Source organism: Mchenga conophoros, linkage group LG16, assembly GCF_057382185.1.
Source record: "Mchenga conophoros isolate Kocher_MC1m ecotype Shallow Benthic linkage group LG16, M_conophoros_male_GT1.1, whole genome shotgun sequence".
Classification (NCBI taxonomy): domain Eukaryota; kingdom Metazoa; phylum Chordata; class Actinopteri; order Cichliformes; family Cichlidae; genus Mchenga; species Mchenga conophoros.
The window spans coordinates 15,989,633-15,996,470 of NC_140541.1; positions in this window are offsets into that span (position 1 = coordinate 15,989,633).

Genomic DNA, 6,838 nt, shown 5'->3' on the forward strand with positions numbered 1-6,838 from the left:
GCTGCAGCAGAGCCTGAACCCTCTGGGGAGCAGGGTAACAGAATCGCAGGCTTATACAGATATCTACACAAAGGACAAGCTGGCGCTGGCAGGTGGCCCCAGCATAGATAAGTGTGTTTTCTGTTTTGGGGGAAAGGAGGCGGGGGTGTGAGTGAAGGAAAGACTGCTCACTTACTGGCCTGTTTCCTTCTGAGAGTGATGATGCCTCCCGTGGGCGTAACACGCAAGGAGGTGGGACTCTTGAGTGTACTGTAGACATGCTTATGTCTGCGTTAATGCATGAGAGCCTTCCCCCACCCCCAGCAGTCTGAACACACAGTCAGAAGCCATAAACTCGCTCCTTTCTTATCCTTTTTGAAAAGTTCAAGTTTACAGCTGTTTCATTTAAAACTTAGAAGAAAATGCATTAGCTAAAGCAGCATCTTTGTCACCTACACAGAATCTAACAGCAGGCAGTTTTTCATTTAAAATACTTTTTAAATGATTTTTGAAATCCTCAGATCAAATTAGCTGGCATCTTATTTTTCAAACATTTCTTTAAGTAATCATAATAAAGGAATCAATTTGATGCACAAGCTAAGATAACCCCTTTTTATTCCTTCTACTGAAACTGCTTAGGTTTCTGTGAGGCACACTGTATCATGCATGGAACGGCACTTATAATGCTTTTCTACTCTGAGTACTCAAAGTGCTTTCTTACTACAATTTTTAACTTTCCCCCCTATACCTAAGCCCTAATTGCACACATCCAACCACTGACTTTTGTCTGTTGAACAACCAACTCTACCTCCAGAACCAGCCAAAGTACCTGAAACGATGCACAGTGAGTATACGGCACATGTTGGTCTTTGTCAACCCTCTTCTTTTGTTATTGAGAATTGGTACCACAAAACCTACAGTATTAGCCGTCAAAGTTGTTAGCACTTTTTACTGTTTTTTGTTTATTATGTGCGAATCTCCTCAAGCTCACTAATGGAAATGAAAACCATTGAAAATGCTCAAATATGTATTTGAGAATTACACACATACAGTAGGCTGTAACTAAGCTTGGTATATCGAAACAGATAAAAGTTAACGATACAGCTGCTAACACGCACTTACCTAAGATACATCAAATATTTAGAGGGCTAATATAGAGGCGTATTTGCATGTAACACACATGCTGTTACCTTCAGAATGAACAAAGTCCCGTACTTATAAAATGGGGCTTTCCTACATGCATTTAAAAGGGTGTGTTTTGACTCAAACCATCATCTTATCCTAAAACTAACAAAACGGAAAGCAACATTTATGCCCATTTCGCTCCGTGGAGTTAAAAAATTGAAATGATTAAAACTAGTTGTGATAAAATAAATACGATGGACTTTGTTTCATTGAGTCTCATCTTACTGTATTACTCAAAGAAGAATACCAAATGTGAAAAATAACAGACCCACAGGACCAGAGCTTTGCTTTTTCCTGCTTAGCAACTCTACCGGCAGATCAACTGTTTGATTGTACCCCTTCAGTCTATTTCTCAATCATTCCACCCGTCCCACTATTTAAACACACTCATCTCTCACTGGAGCAGGCTCTGACAGCAGAATTTGCTTTTTTTGCAGTGAGGTGACTTGCAAGATACACAAATAACACAGAGGTGCATTTATGGTATTTGTATAATCCATGAAGTGAAAATTAGGGACTATTTAGATGAAAGGCAATTAGACAATTACAGCTAATGAGGCCAATCCTTTTCTTTCACCCCAAAGAGTCCACAGACTAATTATCAAATTAAAGAATGCTTCTTTTCTCCCTCTGACCCCGCGCTGTCGTAAAGGGAGGGTGCTTTGGGAAAGGCAAACATTGGTCTACTCTGTGGAGGCCGAGGCCGGAGAACAGGCAGGCAGCATTTAGAAAGTGATGGGCGTATTAATCACTGCTTAAGCTGAGACAGCTTTATGGTCTGCCGGGCAGGCGGACACACACAAGTGTAGAAACATGAACAGACACTCTGCTACTCGGTCCGTTATACATCATGCAGGACTGTGCTAAGAGGGCCAACAGCCAAACAGGAAACATGGTTGTAGCCACAGGAAGTAGAGCAGCTCATATGACTAGCAGACCCCGCTGGTGAAACTTCCTACTCTAAGGAGCTCAAAGAACTCCACCTGACATGCACCAAGACCTTCCAACATGTTTGTTCATCCACAGCGTGAAGCTAAACAATCACTATGATACAACAGTAGATGGAACAAAATGTGATAAGAAACAATTGCGGGAGTTTCCTCCAGTCAAGATTCATTTGCTTTCCTCTGCAACCGAGCATCTGTTGGATTCTTATTCTGACTAATCAAACAGCGTCTGTTTTCTCTCTCAGTACTTGGAAAGCTGATCAGCTTCGATGGGATACCAGGGAAAATGTTTCCCAGTGTCCCCCTTAACATGTCTGTTGCCAAGTGGTTCAGTTCCTTTATGGTACAAAGGGTTTAGCTCCAAAACGGCTCTCCAAAAAATTTCACGGTCTGTTAATATCATCCCTCAATTAGCTCTAATTTAAGTCAGACCATACATTATCCCCTCTTCCTCCCCTTCACCACCAGCCCCCGGACTGGCGTCTCTTTTTTTGCTGGCTTGAACTACAGCTGCACCTACCGGCAACCGAGAGTCACAATCAGAGTTCGGCTCAGCTCCTTGTCATTCAGCTCAATCTAAGATGATGATGATGTTAAGCTGGATGTTAGCAGCATAAATATATACCATTTCGTTTTGCAAGTAATTCTCCCTTTAGTGCAATGATACAAGAATAAATCCACGCAAAGCACGACCCCTTTCACACAAAAAAGACCAAGCGTTACACAGGTATCAAATTTCTCCCAACACAGCTCACGGGAATCAGTTTAACTGCTACTTTTCCTTCGTTTTCCCGCTTCCCACTTCAAATTCTTCATCAGACGTGAAGTCATTTTCTGCTACCCCTGTTTTACTTTCTCGTGCAATGTTAGGGTCAGGGGTCAAAGGTTCTTTTCACATCGCCGTGCCTGCCCAGAGCAACCCAGCAGGTGCAGGCTGTAACAGCCACCTGTCTCCAAGGAGAGACTTCTGCTAGAAAAGCCAAAAATGCTCCCAGTTGCCCCGTGCTCAGCGCCAGTGACTGTCCCAAAAGCGCTTCTCGTCATCGCGTCTTTGCGCAGTGGTAACAGCAGCCAGAGGGGTTGATGAGAGTTCACAGCCCCTCCTCAGTGACAGTAACTCCTCCTGTCACCTGCTTTCATATGGCAGGGGTGTCAGTGTATGGTGAGAGACTCCAGCTGACACTTTTGACACGGCTGGACTTGATGAGGACTGATGGGAGGCTGTCAGCAGAGTGACACATTAAGCAGCTTTGTCACAGATCAGCCGGTGAGTTTTATGCAAAGCCAGGCCTTGTGCTTACTTGGAGATGACCTTCCGAAGTTCACTAGAAGTCTTGCAGATGTGGCGCTGGGTCGAGTTTAATTTTTCAACGATGCCACGCAGAGATCGTCAAACACGCACGCACACACGCACCTTTGGACACACACACACACGGTCTTCCTTTAAATTCACCCGAGGAAGTTCAAGTGCAGAAGAAAGCATATGATTTTTAAGTACTAGGTAGTCATTAAAGTTTAGACTCAGAAAGCCAACTCTGCCTTACACGTCCCTCTTGTGAATATTAAAGACGTAAAAACACTGAATGTGAAGTTAAGTTTGTTAAGGTAAACAGAAAAAAATTATGCGGTTTGCATGAGAAGAAGCTTTGGGTATAAGCTCTGTGGCCTTGCTAAGTGTGTGGGAGCTGGGATGATGGGAAATCTTTAAGGAACCAGCACGAGGAAAAAAAAGAACGAGAAGGCTGGAGTTTACCTCTGTGGGTTTTATTTTTATTTTCTGTATTTTGTCTGAAAAAAATAAACTCAGTGACTATATTTTATATTCAACTAAAGTCAGTAAAAAAAAGATGCGCTTCAGAAACAATTTGACACAGCAACTTTTTAAAAATTAGACCTCAAATTAAAGCAGAATTTCTCAATTTATACGTGTATTTCCTGTGGCAATATAACCAGGAAACTCATCTAATAAATCTAAAAATAAATTTGCAAATCAAATCTTAATTTGTCAAATACTAAAGTAACTGTTTACTTCCAGCCGCGACATATTTATAACAGTTTCGTACCTTCATTCATCAAACGCAGATGTTAACTTTTTAAACACAGGCCTCCTCAGTTCCACGCTAGACCTTTTAACATCATAATTCTTGAGAGTCACTCCATTTAAACTAGAAATGTGGGGGCTCCATGTTGTAGCTCCTTAAAACAGTCATATATTCCCATCAAGACTAACATAGACTTATTTGCTCATTTGTCTGAATTGTAAGAATAATTTGTGTGAATGTGCTTTTATACCTCCCCAGTGATCCATAAATCACAAAGGGCTCTTTGTGGCCCACCAACATATATATATTTTCCCTTTTGTTTAGACACTATAATCTTGATTCATAGTGTGACAAATCTACTTGCAGAATTTGTCACGGAGTCACTTTAGATATATGTTTTGACATAAATTTCCTTTTAGCCAGAGCCACCACCATTCCACTTTGATGACTTTGGTGATGACCTGAGCCGCACAGACAGGTCTGACGCTCATCTGTCCGGCGTGCTCTCCAGAAACACAAAGAAATCATGAAAAAAAGGAAACTTCTTGTTCAGCTTTATTTGCAGTTGGTGTCAGAGAGCAGTAAGGAAGTTGCGCACCTTCCTCCAGGTGAAGGAACAAGTAAAATATTGTGTTACCTACATGCAAGCTAAACCAGCTTCAACAAAACACACCTTATAGTGTATGTATAATATACGGCTCTATTATCACTGGGTTGTTTTTTGTTTTGCTTCTAACCGCAACTGTATTCAGAAGAAGTTACCAAATTCAGACATTTTCAGTCATGTAGTTTCCTTTTATTGTACGCGTGGTGGATATTCTCGTGTTATGCTGAAACAACTGCAATTCTTTTGTTGAGAATGCATCGATCGGAGCAGCTTTAACGACTGTTTAATCACCCAACTCTAGAAAGATGCAGCATTTGCAGATGTGTGCGTTAATTCCTTTTAGCCAGTCCTCTTTGTGGTTTGTTTGAAGCCCCTGCCTCGTGCCATAAATCAGCCTAAACATTTTGCAGAAAATTAACATCTTTGCAGAGCTGTTACTGTCTACTGTAATATTACCTACATTTACTCATGAATTATATTTTGAGTTCAGACGACCACACATCAGGACTTTACTTATGCATATAACTGAAAAAAGCATCTTTTTTCTTTGCATATTATGCTTAACTTGACTTTAGCAACATCTAACAAAGCTGATAATACCCTATCCTTGCTGATGAGTCACTGACTCGTGCCTGTATTAGGCACTTGGGGAAGACACTGGATTTACTTCTTCTCCAGTGCAGGCGAGTTGGAAACTATCATCTTCTGTGTGGAGTCGTCTGTGTGTGCATGAGACTTAAAGACAGAAAAGTATTTCGCTTTAGCAGCAGGAGTGGGAAAACAATTGTCCCTGACTGATTTTCCCCTAACCCCATAATGAAGCCCATGTGTACGACTGGCCTTTCAACAAGCTGCAAATCTGTGCGCGGCCCACTCTCCACTTGATTAAAGCAACAGCCACTCACCTGCTCCTCATTAGCCTGGACCAGGAACAGACCCAGCTAAATAAGTTAGCACCTGTATGTTCCAGTTCGGCATGCCTTCTACATATATGTAATATGTGTGTGTTTTAAGCTGACAGCCTTATAAATGATGGGATGGATTTAGCCGCCGTGATGCTGCTGCTGCTGCTGTGTGTGAGAGGGCGAGGAAGAGAGATGGATGTGTGGAGGCAAAAGGGGGCTATGTGCGGAGAAGTAGCAGGGACATGTTCTGTGTTTTGGTTCTGTTGAGATAGATGAGGGACTGGGCTTGGAAACACTCATTAGCCATAATCATTGTCCCTGAAGGGGAGCAGATGGTGGCAGGCACAAAAGAAAATAAAAATTTGTTTTCTATAGAATTATACGTATATGAATGAATGAATGCAAGAAAAACACACACAAAATGACCCAAAGATAAAGAACACAGCCATCAACAATAGTAGGTCATTCCAAAAGTGTGTATGTGTGGGTAAACAAAACACAGTTCATATCCCGGTGTAGATGTATGTTGCGGTAAATGTGCTCAGACATGCTGGTCATTACAGAACAACCCTAAAGGGCATTGTGTGGGATGGGATCATCAGAGTGCTGTTGTGTTTCTGTCTGGTTCCTGGTAACCAGTGACTCCGATGACCTCTGCCTGCTCTGAATGGAAGCATATTAACACTCCAGGCTCTCAGCAACATTTAACCAATTTGGTAAATTATCTGTGAGGCCACTTTTATAGGACTTTCTTATTATTCAGAAGGCGGGGGAGTAGAGAGAGAGAAAGACAGAGGGACTTCATGAAGGGATATGGGCACGCAAAGTCTGCTCTCATTTACATACATTACCAGTCGTCTTCTTTCCCAGAGTCCCATAGAGGAAGCACCTGTTAGCCTCTCGCGGTCTTCCCCCTCAACCCCTCTCTCGTGGTTCTTTCATCCCTCCATCGCTGTAGCTCCTCAGCCTCGACCTCCTAGAATCACCCCACAAGCAGGTGTTCTCAGTCAAAATTTTCCTCACAGCCTGCGTAGAGAAAAATGCAATGAGAGGAAAGTGACCAGGAGACCAACATGGCCCTTGCATAGGAAGGGGAAGACTTAGAAGCCTCGGCCCCTCCAGTGGGGTAACACTGAATCCAGGTGTTTGATACTATCACTTCTTATTTACCTC